This window comes from Carcharhinus amblyrhynchos, chromosome 6 (assembly GCF_965287045.1).
Source record: "Carcharhinus amblyrhynchos chromosome 6, sCarAmb.v2.hapA, whole genome shotgun sequence".
NCBI lineage: Eukaryota > Metazoa > Chordata > Chondrichthyes > Carcharhiniformes > Carcharhinidae > Carcharhinus > Carcharhinus amblyrhynchos.
This window is the reverse complement of record NC_137329.1, coordinates 106,868,136-106,888,499: the sequence shown is the minus strand read 5'-3', so window position 1 is coordinate 106,888,499 and position 20,364 is coordinate 106,868,136.

Below are 20,364 nucleotides of genomic sequence, written 5' to 3'. Positions count from 1 at the left end.
TGCATGGGAGGCTGGTTTGTGTGATGGATTGGGCTACATTTGGCCTGACATTTTAGCGTTGCATTTATGCACCATCACAGAATAGCGCCATGGGTTTCTCATGGGGGAGTTGCCTTTTACTTATCTTTGCCAGTCTTCCTGCGCTAAATAGAGGCATCCACTCATTTGTTTTTGGAGAAGTGTTTTCCGATGGTTTAGTTTAAAAAGGGGCTTTGCTTACTGCAAGCTGATCTGGAATCAATTCTTCACTGGCATTGCATTGCCAGAGCATGTCAGGAACACCCATGCCCTTGTATTACTTCTGTGATAATTGGGGAAAACAGGGACAGAAACTTAACAATCGTACATATATGTTTTTAAAAAACAAGTGACTGAAGTTGTGTTTGCTCTGTTTATTCCCTTTGCACTGGATAACTGACAAGTTACAGGTTACTGACAGGCATCATCATGAAAGGCCCCAAAGGAACTGTGAGGAGAATAGTTCCAAGTATAACATGAGAGATCAGCAAGAGAAACAGGAGCAGCATGAAGATGCTGTGGAAGAGAAACCAAAGCCAAGCTTTCATGGAGACCTTCCATTAGTTTGAAACTATGGCACCTGCTTTACTAACTACGTCTTTCCCACATCCTCTGCAAATATACTTCCAACCAGGGCACGAGAAATCTTTCATCGAAGTGCAAATCTCACATTCATGCCGTCTGGTGAAGTGCTACACCCTTCATCCAAGTAATTGTAGTCCATCTAGAAATCTATCATGTTTGTGATTGCCCCCTACAGAAAAGAAAGTGATGGGAATATGGGACTCTCTTCCACGTGGAGTAGTTGTCGCAGGCAGTATTGTTGCATGCAAGGAAAAGCTTGATCCATACATGTGAGTGATGGAGTAGAGGGATATAGAGACAGAGTAGCAAGAAATAATTAAAGTACAGGGTCTTGCATGGAGTATAAATCCCTGTTTTACAAGTCCTAGGATTGGCCTGTATACCAGCATGTTGTCTAAATCGGCAAACTGCCCATCGTAGTGATTTAAATGAAGCTCAAATTCAAGATGATTTAAGCCCCTTCACCCATTTGATGGGCTGTCTGCTGCCCAAAAAGGGATAACTGACCTAAGAGCTATCTCAGTGCCAGAGAAAACGGCCCTGATTTTACCGGCACGCCTGTCCTGATATCACTTGCAGAATGGTATTCTCTGTTGGCCTCAGGCACGATCTTACGAGCCTCGGGTGGGCGTATGGGTAAACTTCTGGCCAACGTGTCAGCATGAGGGATAGCTGTCAGAAAATGGTAGCTGAACCCTGAAGTATGCTCACTGCAGGCTCACTACTTCCATAGCCCGGGTGACCTGGCTTTGTTCATTTCCTGCCCCAAGTGCAGAGACAGGCAAAAGGTTCTGGTGTTGCTAATACAATACTTCAAACATCATCATATCGATTCCATTTATACCGAAGAGGCCGGGTGCTCTCTTTTTTGCTCAATGTCACAGTGACCTTGATGGCACGGATAAAGACTTATGACTGATTATCCAACTACAATCTCCAAGCCTGTCAAAGCCAGAACAGGTATTCTGTCCATCATGTAACTCAAGATCTTTAGAGTAACATTTGGGACATTCGCAAAACAAGTTCCATTGGTTTTCATGCCTCAACCTCGTAGATGTTCTCTGCTGATGCCTTTGGAGTTGCTGCTTGCTCTGCAATTGATTGGAGTGTTGCAGAAGCTTCCTTTACAAGTGCAGGAACTGGTAAAGTCCAGTTCTCCAGGGTTAGCTGTGAACTGCCCATCTGCATATCAGACTCCTCTGCCACCACCACCTTCTTCTGCTCATCTAATACCTGTAGCCACTATTCAATGCTGCCTGTAATCACGCAACTGAACTAGTGCTTCTGATGGATAGAGTGATAGTGTGAAGTCCTACCCTGTTCAGACGAATTGTAACCTCAGTCAGCTCCCTCTGGTACAAACTTTCCTGAATTCTCAAATGTTCTCTCACCAATGTTTTAATGGATCTGGGCTGACAAAAAGCAGGAAACACCTAGGATACACATTCCACCTCACTTTTCATAGTCTATGCCCAGATTTGAAGTCACAGAATATTTAGAGGCACCCTTGACCAGAAAGTTTATGCTTTACTAAGGTGCTATAAGATGTTCACATGTACATTGTCCCATATTTAAAAAATCTAATATTTTCCCCCACCTGGTCACGTGAGGATATAAACAGCACCTCATCTGATGAGAGTGTTGGAAATTTAGAAGTCAATCAATGTCAGTCTTACATGTTTCTTATTAGATATTTCAGAGTTCTATTAATAGGAACTTGGAACAGTTCAGTTGCTAATCATCCCTCTCGGTCAGGATGTGTTACTTGGAAGAATGAAATGTTTAACATAACTATTAAAAAAATGAAAGTGAGGACCAATGATGATCAAATTATATTGTAAAGAAATCAATACTCTCAGTTTCATTTGTTTATCCATTTAAAAAGAAGGCAAATCCCAATCCAATTGTAACTCTCATGGTTCTGGTATTCATATGAAATGTATAATAGAAATTCTCCAATAAAATCTCTACAGTGCAGAAGGCGATCATCCGGCTCTTCAAGCCTGCACTGGCAACAATCCCACCCAGTCCTATCCCCACCGAAATCATAGAAACCCTACAGTACAGAAGGAGGCCATTTGGCCCATCGAGTCCGCCCCGACCACAACCCCACCCAGGCCCTACTCCCATATCCTTACATATTTTACCCACTAATCCCTCTAACCTACGCACCTCAGGACACTAAGGGGCAATTTTAGCATAGCCAATTAACCTAATCCGCGTATCTTTGGGATGTGGGAAGAAACTGGAGCATCTGGAGGAAACCATGCAGACATGAGAAGAATGTGCAAACTCCGCACAGACAGTGACCCAAGCCAGGAATTGAACCCAGGTCCCTGGAACTGTGAAGCAGCAGTGCTAACCACTGTGCTACCATGCCACCCATAACCCCATGTATTTACCCCAGCTAATCCCCCTGACACTAAGGGGTATGGCCAATCAACACATTTTTTGGAGTGGCGACGGAAACCACGCAGACATGGGGAGAATGTGCAAATTCCACACAGTCACCCGAGGCCAGAATTGAATCTGGGTCCCTAGCACTGTGAGGCAGCAGTGCCAACCACTGTGCCACCAGGAGCTTCCAGGTGTACAAGATTCAATGGTTCAATCCTAATCTGCACTAAATCACAAGGGGAAAGAAGGGTCGGGACAAAAAGAGGCAGAGCATGAAGAAAAGTCGACATGTCTTCTCTCTGTCCAACCCCAAAAACCTAATCTGTACTAAACAATTGTGTGCTGCATGTTCAGTGTGTGTCACACATACCAAGCGAAAACAGAATCAACTTGATGGTCTTGATAACTGAAAAGCCTACTCCTTAGGCTCACACATGAAGAATGATCGCCTGGATAAAGTGCTGCTAGACTGCCAGGTAGGTGCTCATTAGTTAGTGCAGGCTGGAGCGAAGGGAATAAAGAAAAAAAATGCAGAAACGTAAAATTTGGGGTACTTGTGGTTGACATTTAAATACCTTACATCTTTATATTCAACTTACCACTGTTCACTTATTTATTAGTCACAAGTAAGGCTTACATTAACACTGTAATGACGTTACTGTGAAATTCCCCTCGCTGCCACACCTGTTTGGGTCAATGCACCTAACCAGCGCATCTTTCAGTCAAGGAGTAAATCAGAGGAAACACACAGACATGGCGAGAATGCGTGAACTCCACACAGATAGTCATCCAAGCCAGGATTCGAACCAGGGTCCCTGGTACTGTGAGGTAGCAGTGCTAACCACTGTGCCACCATGCTGCCCCCCTGGATATGTTGAAATTCATATTCCTGCATACAGAAGAATGCAGCTAGAATTCACAAAAAACATAATATTGAGAAACTATTTGCATTTAGCGGAATAAAATTACAGAAAAATCACAGGCTGCTCACTGGGGTGTTTTGGAGAGTAAGACCACATTTGGATCATGTTCCAAGAAGATAATTCCAATATGGATTTTTGTTTTCTTTTGAAAATAGGCTGCAATGAACTGTTCAATTCACTTACTTTTGATTCATATGATTGTATAAATAAAGATTTTCTTATATAAAAATATAAAGAAATATTTGCTTGCAGAGACCATGCTGTACGCCGCAAGAAATGATGCGCCTGCGTACACTCCTGAGCATAGGTCTACAGAAACACATTAAAATTGCATTGCTATAATTAGTTAAAAACCTCTCCAAGTAACACCCAATTGTTAGCACTGATACCTTTGTTCCATTTTTGCACAAATTAAATTAGCTGTGATTGCTAAAAACACTGAACTTCTAAATTTTGAATTTTGCTCCCCTAGCCGAAAATAAGTCCAGTTTAGGTCAAATTAGGATGAACTTTTTCTGGGTAAACTTCTTAAAGTGTTTGTTTTTGTTTGGGATTGGTTTACGGATGCTCGCAAGATCCTTTTTCCCTCCTTTTTGCTCCCTTAATTAGCAGCCTGAATAATATAATACTTATTGCTTTCTCACAAGAGTTGGTGGCAGGCAACAAAGAAAAGCTACTGATCAGTTAATCTCGACCTACTGTTTGTTAAAGTTTTAGAACAAGTTTTTAAAATGTTTCCCCCCATCTCAACTGAAAGCAGTGATTCATGCAGGGGCAAAGCCCTACAAAATGCCAGCCCCCTCAGCACCTTGTCCAAGACGAAGATAGTATTGTGCTCAGGTGTGAGGCCCTGTGCAGTGGAATATTCTACAAAGACTCCCTGTGCCACCCATAAATAATAGCCACTTCAGTAAGGTATGGGTGGCATGGTGACATAGTGGTTAGCACTGCTGCCTCACAGCACCAAGGACCGAGTTTGCACATTCTCCCTGTGCCTGCATGGGTTTCCTCCAGGTGCTCCAGTTTCCTGGTTAGGTGCTAAATTCTCCACCAGTGTGCCCAAGTAGGTGGCGGAGTGTGGTGACTAGGGGATTTTCACAGTTACTTCATTGCAGTGTGAATGTAAGCCTACTTATGACTGATAAATTAACTTTAAGATACCAGATAAATACTTGTCACCTGTGACAATGTGTGTTTACAGCAGGTAAATACTTTCAGAAGAGAATGGAAGAAGGATAATGGGATAAAAAAGGATAGGAACAGAAGTTGATCAAATTTACTGTTGAGTAGTAATCTTCATAGAATCCTTACAGTGCAGAAGCAAGCCATTCAGCCCGTCGTGTCTGCACTGACTCTACAGACCCCATCCACATAACCCCACATATTTACCCAGCTAATCCTCCTACGCTACACATCTTGCGACTCTAAGGGGCGATTTACTATGGCCAATCAACCTAACCCACACATCTTTGGACTGTGGGAGGAAACTGGAGCACTCGGAGGAAACCCTTGCAGACATGGGGAGAACATGCAAACTCCACACAAAAAGTCACCCGAGGCCAGATTTGAACCTGGGTCCCTAGCACCGTGAGGCAGCAGTGCTAACCACTATGCCATCATGCCATTCAATTAATGATAGTAATTTGACAACAGGAGAATTTTAAAAGTTCAATTGAATTTTTAAATTCCAGTATTAGTAATGATGACTATGAAACCTTTGGATTGTTGTGAAAATCTGTCTGGTTCACTAATGTCCTTCAGAGAAGGAAATCTATCATCCTTACGCAGTCTGGTCCATATGTGTTCTGATGTGGAGATGCCGGCGTTGGACTGGGATAAACACAGTAAGAAGTCTCACAACACCAGACTAAACAGGTTTATTTGGTAACAAATGCCACTAGCTTTCAGAGCGCTGCTCCTTCATCAGATGAAGTCTCACAACACCTGGTAAATAATCTGGTGTTGTGAGACTCCTTACCATATGTGTTTTGCTAGACCTTCCACAATGTGTTTTGCTCTTAACTGCCCATTGGAGTGCCCTGGCAAACCAGTCACTTCTATTCAGGTGGGTTCTTCATCACCTCTTCCTCAAGGGCAGTGAGGAATGGGTAATAAATACTGACCTTGGCTTCAAAGTCCATGTGTGGGGTTTTCTAGCTGCACTCGCCCTAAGGCCAGGAAATCCCACACGAGGTCAATGGACCTTCACATGGTGTCGGTGTCCCACTGCTACGATTGCCTTGGTGGGCAGGACAGGAAACTCCTGCCAGATGAGATACTGTTATCAGATGAACTATTGCAGAACCTAAATAATATTTGGTGAACTTTTTTTTCCTTTTCCCCCCTTTTATTGCAACTTCCACCCTGCCCTACTCCTGGGGTCATTTGAGACTTCAGGGGGTGGTTGTACCTGCCCTGTTGCAACTGGCCCCAGGCCCAGCTAAGGATTAGGAGCCATGGCCAGTGACAAACTGTGGGTGGTACTGGTGGGCATGCTGAAACTTCAAGGGACAATAGGCAGAAAGGACTTGTACTTCCTTTAAGTTCACATAAGGAAGGCCTTGAGAAATCACTTCCCTCATCATGTTGCTCATTGAAGTTGAAAATGGGAGGCTTCAATAAGCAACAGATGAGGAAAGCGTTGGACTGCCAGACCTGGAGAAATGAACAGAGGAGCACCCCTTAGGAAGGTCATGACTTTCAGCTAACTACCTACTTCTCTCCTGAATGTGTTAATTTCTGCCTCGCATATAGCTCCACAGATAGCAGCTGATACGATAGCTTGGCAACAGGATGGTACGGTGGTTAGCACCGCTGCCTCGCAGTACTGGGACCAAGGTCCGATTCCTGGCTTGGGTCACTGTCTGTGCAGAGTCTGCACATTCACCCTAGGTCTGCGTCAGTTTCCTTCAGGTGCTCCGGTTTCCTCCCACAATCTGAAAGATGTGCTGGTGAGGTGCATTGGCCTGTTCTCCCTCAGTGTACCCGAACAGGCCAGAGTGTGGCGACAAGGGGATTTTCATGGTAACTTCATTGCAGTGTTAATGTAAGCCTAATTGTGACACCAATAAATAAACTTTAAAACTTTAAACTTTGGTAAGGCTTGCTCTTCCTCATGTGTGAGTATCGATAGTGCCTCAACGGAATACACATCTACAGCAGCAGTCACTGAGCATAATCCAGCCCTATGTCCATGCTCAGGCATTTCCAGCTAAAATTACACCATAGGATCTGTAATTGGGATTAAAAGCCTACGGAATGCTGAAATCGATTCTAGTGTATTTGCTATCACCTCAGCCGAGACTGCCAGTGTTTGTACCTTCCGAGGATGCAATGATCTCTCTATTCAACATCTTAACCAGCTGAACCATCGAGAAAGGCCATTCACATGTCCATATCAGTGAGTGATTTCAAAGTGGAATAAACGGAGAAGTGCCACAATATGGTAACATTTAGCAAAGCAGTAGCAAGTTCACAAGGTTGACCTCCATGTGCAGAAATGTTGATGGTACATTTGTTTGTGGAGAGCTGTTCACTTGAAAAACCATTTGGAATCCAGATTGGGGATAATTAATGCAAATCACCTGTTGAGACTGCTGTGATGGACAGAATATCGTCGTGACATTAGCCTTAAAATATTCATTTATTCACTAGAACTAATTTCTGTAAAACAAGGATGGAGCTGTACCAAAAATGGAAACGGCTGGCGGGCTGACGCAGTGCCCTTTCCAATTGCTCACTGCAGATAGAATGGCACATGCAATTCCTCAGAAGAGGCAGTGAACAATCCAGTGCCAAACTGACATCAAACCATGTTTTAATCCTCGATTTCCATCACCTAACTTTTATCAGCCCGTGTCACCAGCTGCCCAGGGAGGTCTGAGACTCCACCCATGTTGCACTAATTGATTTCAGTACAGGCAATGGATAGGGACATTTCAATTGACCTCCACACTTGGGATGAGGGAAAGGTCAATTTGTTTTTTCTTACTTTTGATTGCAATCATCGTACAGTTGGACACGTAGCTATTTAGTGCCATTGGAATCATATTTTCAGATATCATACATTTTAAATCTGTGCGATGCCAAATTTGTCAGCATGTCATTGATTTCAGGAAGAATGTCACTCTTCTGTTTCTCATTAGTGGAAAAAATGTCACCACTTGTGTCCATTCTTACTTTAACTTGCGATGGCTTTCCTAACCAAATATGCATCCACCTCCCCCCCTTTTGTATTCCACACAGCACTCCCTGAGGGAAAAGCTCAGCCTGCATAAGGTGCAGCCTTTCTATCTTGGGAATTCAAATTAAACTAAATAATCATGCAGACAGTATCTAAGTCTCAGCTTTTTAAAGACCTGTCTTCCTTCAGTATTTTTTTCAGTGCTAAGGACATTAGTAAAGTCTAACAACAAGGTGTTAAAACAGCTTGTAACAATTATAGAAACATAGAATCCTACAGAGCAGAAGGAGGACATTCATTCCATCAAGTGTGCAATCCTCTGACAGAGCACCTTACCCAGGTCCACTGCATCCCCCCACTCTATCCCCATAACCCCACACATTTACCCTACTAATCCCCTAAACTACACATCTTGGGACACTAAGAGGCAATTTAGCATAGCCAGTCTTAAAGTTTGAAGTTTACTTATTGGTCACAAGTAGGCTCATATTAACACTGAAATTCCCTAGTCGCCACACTCCAGTGCCAGTTCAGGTACACTGAGGGAGAATTTAGCATGGCCAGTGCACCTGACCAGCTCGTCTTTCAGACTGTGGAAGGAAACCGGGGCACACCTGATGAAGGAACAGCGTTTCCGAAAGCTTGTGGGTTGGCTATAAATAAACTGGTTGGACTTGAACCTGGTGTTGTGAGACTTCTTACCGTGTTTAACCCAGTCCAACGCTGGCATCTCCACATCATTATATTTGTTCTGCATCTATTGCTACATCGTAAGAAGTCTCTCACAACACCAAGTTTATTTGGAATCATGAGCTTTCATAGCATTGCTCCTTCATCAGGTGAGTGACACACCTGATGAAGGAGCAGTGCTCCAAAAGTTTTGTTATTCCAAATAAACCTGTTGGATTTTAACCTGGTGTTGTGAGATTTCTTACTGTGTCCAACCCAGCCCAACAGCAGCATCTCCATATTGTTGCTAAATCAGATTATACTTATCAGCCTGCTTTAGGAAATTCTATGTAGAGCCACTAAGACAACAGACGTTCAAAATACCCTTATTTCACAAATTGCATTTTGTGAGCAGGATAAACAACAGAACTAAAGATTGATGAAGAAGTGACTTGGTCCTCAAAGAAAGGAGGCAAAAGCACCTAAATATAAAATACTTCCGACTGATTTTTTTTTTCTTTCTGAAATGTACTTTATATGTGCTATTCTTGACTGTATATGTCTGCTATGTGGAACTCTGGATATCCATCATAGATTTGATGTGGAGATGCCGGCGTTGGACAGGGGTGGGTGCATAAGAAGTCTCACAACACCAGGTTAAAATCCAACAGATCCATTTGGAATTAGGGGCTTTCGGAGCAGCGATTTAACAGGAATGCACTAAACATACGTACACCACATTAAATGTTAAACTATATCAGTAACTTGCTTTCATCCTAATATGGCTATGTGTGGCACTCAGCAAAATTATGCACCATATTAAGTGCTAAGGCTTTTTTGGATGGGTGGGGGTTGGCTGGGGCAGGATGAGAACCCTAACCTGGAATGGTAGATCTATTCTTGTAGTTGCTTATTCCATTTGTGGATGTATAGTGTGACCTGTATTTTGATCTGATTACACAGATTCCAAAGTCATAGCATTAAAAGCCACTCGATTTCTACATGAAGGGAGAATATAACTAAACAGTCTATTTAAAATCAGAGTATTGTGCTGAAAATGGCAGTGCTTTTAAGAATTGTTTAATGTCAAGAATCGTCCAGCGTTTGGCAGGAACTAAATATATGGCTTGCCACTCAGATTGATAGTGTAAACAAGAGTAGTTAACTCCTTCTGTGCTGAATTCCTGTAACATTTCCAGAGATTAGTTTCTTTACATTGCCAAAGGAAGTTGTTCCTTTTTCTAAAGGTTTGATTTAAATATATGGAGTGTTTAGCATTTTATCAAATTAAAATGTTTTACATGGCTTTGCAGTTTAAGTCGAAGCAAAAGTGCTAGCCTTAACACTTCCTGGACCCGTTGTTGAGCAATTCATTCTCTAGTAATCAATATCTTTGTCACTTTGAAGATTTTGGTTTTTTAACCACTTAAGAAAAAGCCTCCCTGCAACCCCCCCAACTAACAAAGTACATTTATATGACATTCCATATGCCATATGGGCGGCACAGTGGCATAGTGGTTAGCACTGCTGCTTCACAGCTCCAGCGACCTGGGTTCAATTTCTGGCTTGGGTCACTGTCTGTGTGAAGTTTGCATGTTCTCCTCGTGTCTGCGTGGGCTTGCTCTGGTTTCCTCCCACAGTCCAAAGATGTGCACATTAGGTTGATTGTCCATGCTAAAATTGCCTCTTAGTGTCCTGAGATGCGTAGGTTAGAGGGATTTGTGGGTAAATATATGGGGGTAAGGGCCTGGGTGGAATTGTGGTCGGAGCAAACTTGATGGGCCAAATGGCCTCTTTCTGCACTGTAGGGTTTCTATGATTCTATGATTCTTTGACATGGGTGGTCTGTGTACCAATGTTATTATGACATGTGTGGCCTGTGTACCAATGTTGTATGACACGGGTGGTCTGTGTACCAATGTTAAGTTATATGGGTGGTCTGTGTACCAATGTTATCTGGCTTGGGTGGTCTGTGTACCAATGTTATATAACATGTGTGGCCTGTGTACCAATGTTAAGCAACATGGATGACCTGTGTACCAATGTTATATGACATAGGTGGTCTGTGTACCAATGTTAAATGATATGGGCAGTCTGTGTACCAATGTTATATACAGTAAGAAGTCTGACACCACCAGGTTTAAGTCCAACCAATTTATTTGATAGTAAACTCACAAGCTTTTGGGATTTGCCCCTTTGTCAGGTGAATGGAGAGTTCTGGCCTCCACATCATGACTACTACCAATGTTATATGACGTGGGTAGCTTGTGTACCAGTGTTATGCCACCTGGGTGGTCTGTGTACCAATGTTAAATGACATGGGAGATCTGTGTACCAATGTTAAATGACATGGGTGATCTGTGTACCAATGTTATATGACATGTGTGGCCTATGTACCAATGTTATATGACATGGGTAGCTTGTGTACCAATGTTATATGCTGTGGGTGGTCTGTGTACCAGTGTCATTCAATATGGGTGGTCTGTGTACCAATGGTTTATTTGTGGTTGTTTGTATGCCACCTGGAAATGATTTCTGGGACATCACATGATCTCAGGTCATTTGGAGTTACAAGCATCGCCACCACTTTAAGCTTATTAATTTTCAGTGCTTTTGTTTCTCAACCACATTAACCTGTGATGCAAACCAGATATATGGCTCATGAGCTGTGGTTTTCTCCCAAAAAAATAAACCAACTCGTGACACACATAGCTAAGTAACTTACAAATCCTTCACACTGCGGTCTCTGTTCTTCCTGACATCATTCGGTGCTTTGTTTCTGAGTAAACCACAACTCCTCATCGCTGGGCTAGGTTTCGCTGCAGCATAACATTCGCACTATGAATAATAAAAATAGCCAAAAAAATCTGTATATGTTTTGAGCGAATTTACCAGTTATTTGCACTGCTGACTCAAGGAGGTGGGAGCAGGATTGGGGGGGAAGTGATTTTATTGTCCACTTCAAGTGCATCTTTAGCCTTCATTATTTGACTGAGTGTGATTACCTCAGGGTCAGCTGCACATTTCCTCTTGCGATAAGCTAAGAGTAAAATGTAATTCGATATTCTTGTATTTGTGCTCGAAATGTGACTGGGGCCTTTCGCAGGTTCGATTATCTGCAAGATCAATTTTAGCCAGCCATTGTACACAGGTAACAAATGCTAATGCTCTCTACAGTACCGTTTTATGTCCCAAGTCCCATTACCGTCACTCAAGCTCCTCTCCCTCTGGTGGACGAGACTGTAGAGTTCACCATGACTGCGGCCAATCATTCCCATAACTGGCAGTCGGCATTATGCAGTTCTATCCAGTGGGATGACCATATTTTTTTCTCTGCAATGTCGCACTCAAGCTACAGCTTGGAGATTTTATCACACACGTCAGCAAAGAAAGAGCAAAATCACTCAAGTTCAGCCGCCAAACAAGAGCGTATGAAAACATGGAATGTCAGTTTGACAGTCAAATTCTGCCCCAACACCAGGATTACTGCGCTAACCTCTCATTTTTAATTTATTCTTTATTCATTCGTAGGACATGGGTATCGCCAGCTGACCAGCATTTATTGCTCATCACTAGTCAGCCTTGAACTGAGTGGTTTGCTAGGCCATTTCAGAGGATAGTTGAGAGTCAACCACATTGCACTGGCTCTGGAGTCATATGTAGGCCAGACTAGACCAGCAGATTTCCTTCCCTAAAGGGCATTACTGAACCAGATAGGTTTATTCTGACGATCAACAATGGTTTCATGGTCATCAGTAGATTCTTAATTACAGATTTTTTTTAACTGAATTCAAATTCTGCTTTGGCAAGATTCAAACCAGGGTCTCCAGAACATTAGCTGAGTGTCTGAGTTAATAGTCTAGTGAAATACCACTAGGCCATCGTTGATTCTGTGACTTAGAATCCTTAGCAAATGAATCTATCACAATTGGAAAATTTGTAGATATGTGAACTGTTTTTGAGCTGATACAAACTCTGCACTCCTTTGCTACAACTGTTTGGTAATACAGTGGGCTCTCCAAGTTTTACTTTGCATCCAGTGATACGGTACATTAAAATAATGGCAAAATCTTTTATGGATGTCAAAAATATAATTATTTTTCTGTCACTCTTCTGTGACGATTCTGACAGAAAAATTACACTAACAATAAATGAGAACCTAACTCTGAGCATCACCTATGAACGAGAGTTTTAATGCCTCATTCTCCAAAACAAATCTACAAAAAAAAATTAGCATCAAAAATGATTATCACTATTTGATGGATGCTGTGAAAGGCATTGAAACTGTAAATTGTGGTAATAAAAGTAGGGGATTAGGCCCCCCTTGAGAAGAGAGTAATAAATAAATCTAGGGCTGGTCACCATTGCAAAGTACACACATTATTTATTTTTCTCATATCCAAAGGTTCATTCTACACCCTGTTTATCCTTACATTTACAAAGTAAATCAATCAACTTTTATTGATAGTGCTTCACACTTTAAATGGAGGTCAGATCTTTGATGGTTGTGGAGGTCTGAACCTTAACATTTGCAATGTATAACATGAGTGAGAAACATATGGCTACCTTCATGCTGGACAGTCTAAAGGTCAGTGATAACAATCATCAAAAGTCCAACCTCCTGTTAGAGCTTGTAGATTGGTACTCGCACCTCCATTTCTTGTTGATAACATTTATTGATTGACATTGTTGTGTCTGATGTACTAAGGATGCTAGGTTTTACAACATTTCACTGTTAACCCTTTCACTGTAATATTACCAAACTTCACCGTGGCTCAATAGAAAAGCAGCTGAATGCAGCAATACAGCCCTTAAAGAACAAATGGTGGGTATAAGGAACACAGGAAATCCAACAATTCATGGACACTAAGGACATATTTCTTCAGCACTGTCAAAGTGATCTACAAGACCATAAGATATAGGAGTGGAATTAGGCCATTCAGCCCATCAAGTCTGCTCTGCCATTTAATCATGGCTGGTAAGTTTCTCAACCTAATTCTCCCACTTTTTCCTCATAATCTTTGATCCCCTTATCAATCAAGAATCTATCTATCTCTGTCTTAAATACACTCACTGACCTGGTCTCCACAGCCGAGTGTGGCAATGAATTCCATAGATTCACCACCCTCTGGTTGAAGAAATTCCTCTTCATCTCGATTCTAAAGGGTCATCCCGTTACTCTGAGGCAGAGCCCTTGGATCCGAGTCTCGCCTACTAATGGAAACATCTCTCCAACATCCACTCTACCCAGGCCTTTCAGTATTCTAGGGTCCAAGTACTCAAGCACCTACCCGGCAGACAGGCAAGATTGTAGGGGAGCTCCTTAAGGACAGAGAGGCAATCAGTGCTCACTGGAGAGAACATTTTAAAGAACTCCTGAACTGAGACTCTGTCTTCAGCTAAACATCCTCAATTCCATTCCTCAATACTCTGCCTGACTCAGGCTTGGCGCTAACCTGGGCCAGGGTCCAGTTGTTAAAGTAGTTCAACCAGATTGCTGGAGCAGAAGGAATCCCTGTGGAAATTCTGAAGTGCATCACGTACCTCATCTGGGAAGATGAGTGCAGAGGGAGCTCAGGGATGATGTGAACTTGAATATATTTAAAGGATGAAAAGGCAGATTGTGGTAGCTACAAAAGAATCTCCTTGCTGTCTGCTACAAGGAAGATCATTGCAAGGATCCTCCTCAACCAGCTCCTCCCAATAACTGAAGAACTCCACTTTGCCCATCGAGAGGCATAACACAGTAGATCTACACTGTGCAGCAAATTCTAGAAGAATGCAAGGATCAACACCAATCACTGTACCTGCTCTTTCTCATGCTCACAAAAGCTTTAAGTTCCTGAAATGTGGCTGCCCTCAGAAATGTTGTCACCGTCCTCTCTCCGCCTAGTCCATAATGACATGTAAACCATGATCTTTACCAATGAAACCTCCAAAAACCCTCTCTCAGTGATGACTGGGGTCAAACAAGGCAGAGTCGTCACACCAACTCTCTTCTCCATTCTCTTTGCTGCAATACTGTACCTCCACCAAACTACGCACAAAGATGGAGATAATCCACAGGACACGTGAATGATGGTTTAACCTTCAATTCAAAATGAAAAGCACTCCAACTTCAGCCATAAAGCTTCAGAATGCAGATAGCACTTGTGGGTGTGCTCACTTAGAAATGTTTATGTAAACAGAACACCACAAGATCCTTCTCTAGCCAGCTCCTATGGCAAAACACCTCCCCCCATCGATTAAGATCAAGACTATGATCCTAAACCATATCTTGGGAGCCTCCTTTCAGTGGGGGCAGATGGAGCTGATGAAATTCATCATTGCCACCAATGTGCCAGCTCAGCATTTGGTTACCTTAAAGCACTGGAGAAATACTACCAGAGGTGACATTGCAAGATCCTCCAAGTCCAATGGCAAGAATAGCAGTTTAACAGTAGCACCCTCTCCCAAGCTAACCTGCCCAGCATTGCAGACTTAATCACTCAAAACCAGTGCCTCCGGACAGGGCATGTTGTTTGTGTGCCCGACATCCGACATTCAGAGCTACTGCTCCACGCGGAGCTCAGTCACAGTGGAAGACTCACAGGGGATAATGGAAACACATCAGAAATGTCTACAAAGCATCCCTGAAGGAGGCAGACACACCCACAGACTCATAAGAGCCCCTGGGACTATGACCAACTGAAATGGGGAAAACTCATTTGTGAAGGACATGAACACATTGGAAACTCTGTCAAAATCATACAGAAGTGAAGTTGAGGCATCAGAGGAAGTGCACACCCCTCAGAACAGCCCATCTACCCAATCCTCCTGACACACATGCCCAGCCTGTGGCACAGCCTGCAGATCGCACATCAGACTTAACGGCCATTGTGGAGCCCAACGTGGAAGGAAGTCATCCTCGATCCTGAGGGACTGCCTAAGGAGAAACGATATTTTATTATTTATCTTCTCACCAGCCACTTCTGACAATGCAAAGATTCTCTGAAGAACATTATAAAAACTTCTCAACGCTTTGCTTTCTCCTGATGGGGTTAAGCAATGAAATCTGTTCTTCCATTAACTTTCACTCAATCCTTTACACCTAACAAGGAGTCGGAAATGGGATTCTCTGGCCATTCATTTGAGATGAGTTTGTACATTCTCCCTGTGTCTGAGTGGGTTTCCTCCCAGTGCTTCAATTTCCTCCCACAATCCAAAGATGTACAGATTTAGACTAGCCATTGTAAATTGCCCCAATTTACCATGTGGATTGGCCATGGTAAATGTGCAGGGTTATGGGGATAGGATGGAGAGGAGGGCCTGGATGGGATGCTCTTTCGGAGAGTCAATGCAGACTCGATGAGCCAGATGGCCTCTTTTTGCACTATTAGGATTCTACAGTTCAATGGACTGTCAGATATCAACCATTCTGAAAAATCAAATACAAGGAATTAAAAAGCGAATGAAGACAAACTGATAGTTATGAGCACTTTTGGGATGTAGATGTAATGTTATGGATTTAAAACATCTCCTGACTGGTTTTTAAGAGGAATGAATGACTTTATACAATGAAGGGAATTAAATGTCCATAATGATTTGATTTGATTTGTTTTTGTCACATGTATTAACATACGGTGAAAAGTATTATTTCTTGCGCACTATACAGCCAAACATATCGTACATAGGGTAGGAAAATGAAAGTGGAGAATGTAGTGTTACAGTCATAGCTAGGGTATAGAGAAAGATCAGCTTAATGCAGGGTGGGTCCTTTCAAAAGTCCGACAGCAGCAGGGAAGAAGCTGTTCTTGAGTCGGTTGGTACATGACCTCAGACTTTTATATCTTTTTCCCGATAGAAGAAGGTGGAAGAGAAGAGTCCGGGGTGCTTGGGATTCTTGATTATGATAGCTGCTTTTCCGAGGCAGCGGCAACTGTAGACGGAGTCAATTGATGGGAAGCTGATTTGAGTGATGGACTGGGCTTCATTTGTGACCCTTTGTAGTTTCTTGCACTGATACTCATGAACCTGATCAGATTATTTTCACTGGTGTTGGATCTACCAGGCTTCTAATTATTGGATAAATATATCAAATCTGTCAGTATCTAAGTCCTCATTCATGCCTTTGTTACCTCTGGCCTTGACTATTCCAATGGATTCCTGGCCAACCTCCTACATTCTGTCCACTTAAGGTCACCTCTGCTGCCCCTGTCCTAACTCACATCAAGCCTCATTCACCTATCCAGCCCAGTGCTCACTGACCCACTGGCTCTCAGTCAAGCAACACCTCCATTTTAAAATGTTCATGTTTGATTTCATATCCCTCTTTTGCCTTGCCTCCCTTAATCTTTTCCTTCTGAGATACGTACATCCATCTCATTCTGTTCTCTTGGGCCTCCCTAATTTTAATGTTAATCACTCCACCACTGAGAGCTATGCACCTTCAGCTGCCTAGACTCTGAGATCTGGAGACCACCCTCCTTAAACTTTTTAAAATGCTCTTTAAAACCTATGTCTAGCCAAGATTTTGGCAATCCATCCTAATATTGTCCTATGGGTGGCACGGTGGTACGGTGGCACAGGGTTTGATCCCTGGCTTGAATGACTGTGCGGAATCTGCACATTCTCCCTGTGTGGGTTTTCTCCGGGTGCTCCAGTTTCCTCCCACAATTTGAAAGGAGTGCTGGTTAGGTGCATTGACCAATTTTCCCTCAGTGTACCCTAACAAGCGCCAGAGTGTGGCGACTAGGGGATTTTCACAGCAACTTCATTGCTGTGTTAAGGTAAGCCTACTCGCGACACTAATAATAAATAAATAAATGTGGCTTAGTTACACATTTTTGCTTGTAACATTCCTGCCAAGCGCCTCGGGAACATTTTATTTCATGGAAAGTGCCGTACAAATAAATACAAGTTGTTGTAAATAAATGTAGGGTCATTGTTACACCACAAATTGTAAAAAAAAACTGCCTTATCCTTTAGTACATGTAAGTTTACAATTGTTTTAAACCGTAATAAAAATGAAGACACTCAAGTGGCAAAAGATATACAGAAAAACTAACGAGCGTTGAGAATCATTTATTGAGAAGCAAAAGGAATCTGTCATGTTCCAGTACCCATGAAGAGTGTCATGAAATGTTTTTGCAGCGGCACCGTCATAACCAGGCTGCTTTTACAACTAACAAAGGTATTTACTGACGGGTGGACTGCAGATTTTTTCTTGTGGATTTGAATGCGCTCACTGTGGGTGGTTTAAATTAACATAGGGCTTCGGCAGGGGGCTATCAAGCATCGCTACCACCAGCCCAAATCAGAGGCGTTAAAATTCCTTCTTTGTATACCGCGACATTCCAAAACAATCTGCGATGCAAAGGGAATGCCAAAATATCCATCAATATTTATTTAAAGCTCAACGCTCAGTCATAACCAAGAAGTGGACGGGGCTGCGGTAACAGCCTGTTATTTGCAGCCTTTATCTCTTGCGCTCTGCGTCTGACACCAAACATCTCCTCCCTGCATAAACACATCTCCAAAGCAAGTGGCTATCAGCTGCTGTTCTCACAGAGACCCAAGGCTACAGCATTCCTTATGTCAATGAGGTCCATCGCATAATTTACTCCTTCGCAAGGTCCTCTTAAAGCACTGTGTTCACCAGCTCGCTGGAACAACAGTCCTGTTATAAATGAGATGAATCACATCGTTGCGGTGGATTTATAAAGTAACCTTTGACGAGTTGTGCTGAAACTTGTGTACCGAACATGAATCACATTATTACAATGAATTAACAAAGTAACCTTTTAAAAGTTATGATCAAATCTTTGTACCAAACATGCCAAAACTGCTGTGCCTGTTCCATGAATATTACAGACTAACAGGCTCCCGCCATTCCAGTCTTCTCACTAGTTTTTGTTACATACATAGAATATGGAATTTTTTTTAATGATGCTATAAAGTATCACAGTACAATTGCCACCCGTGGTAGTTCTTGTGCCTTAACCAGCAGTTTCATCGTTTGAATTATTTAATATATTCAAAATTATCAGCCCACGGCTAGTTAAATGTGCTGCATACTTTCAATCGCTGGAGATTGACATTTTTCGTGCATGTGATTGAATTATCGGGACGGAGGGTATTCACAATCTGGTTGTGTCCTGAAAGTTTACAGCGGCCATGGCTGGGATTTTCAGACCACCCCCCTCGCCCCGCGCCTTGCTGGAAGACAGGATCTTCCCGTCCCGCCAAAGTAAATGGCTATTGGCTATTTGTGTCGCTTGCTGACCATATCGCTGAGGAGCCCACCATGGGAGGAGGGGCGAGGGGGGGGGGCGGATACAAGGGTGGGGGGGGGGTCAACTTCGGCAGGACTGGAAGATCCCACTAGCGGGAAGGACCAGAAAATCCTGGCTATACTAATGAATCATAGAATCTGCAGTGCAGAAGGAGGCCATTTGGCCCATCCAGCCTACACCAGCAACAATCCCATCCAGGCCCTCTCCCCATAACCCTACATATTTACTCTGCTCATCCCCCTGACACTAAGGGGAAGTTTAGCATGGCCAATCAACCAAATCCTCACATTTTTGGACTGTGGGAGGAAACCGAAGCACCTGGAGGAAACCCACGCAGACATGGGGAGAACATGCAAACTCCGCACAGACAGTGACCCCAAGCTGGGTCCCTGGAGCTGTGAGGCAGCAGTACTAACCACTGTGCCACCGTGCCACCATTTGAAATGAAATTTGCAACAGACTTTCAGCTGAGTAACAGTTACATTTCTTTCCCAGGTGTGGTCACTTCTATTACAGCCTTTTCTAGGTGTCATGTGGAACGAATGGAATTGGCTGAAGACTGGCATTTGTGATGGTGGGGCATCTCAGGAGGAGGCTGAGATGGATCGTCCTCTTGGCAATTCTGGCTGAAGATGGTTGCAAATGCTTTTGCCTTGTCTTTTGCACTGATATGCTGGGCTCTGCCACCAATGGGGATGCAGATGTCTGTGGAGCCTCTGCCTTCAGTTAACTGTTGACCAGAACCATCCATGACTGGACATTACAGGACTGCACAGCTTTGATCTGATCTGTTGACTGTTCGCTTAACTCTGTCTTTTGCATGCTGCTTCCACTGTTGAGCATCCTGTGTTGTTGCTTTAACAACTTGGGCACTGCATTTTTAAGTATGCTTGATGCCACAGCTGGCAGCTCCTGTACCCCTTGATTTCCCAGCTTGCTAATAATAAAGTTCAAGTTTATTAATTAGTCACAAGTAGGCTTGCATTAAAACTGCAATGAAGTTAGTGTGAAAATCCATTAGTCGACACATTCCGGTGCCTGTTCAGGTACACTGAGGGAGAATTTAGCATGGCCAATGCACCTAACCAGCAGGTCTTTCAGACTGTGGGAGAAAACTGGAGCTCCCAAAGGAAACCCATGCAGAGATGGGGAGAACATGCAAACTCTACACAGACAGTAACCCAAGCTGGGAATTCAACCCAGGTCCCTAGCGCCGTGAGGCAGCAGTGCTAACCACTGTGCCACCATGATAGAGTAAGGGTTATGCTAGGCCATGAGTTTGAAGATTGTAGGCGGAAAGGAAAATGGATGTGTA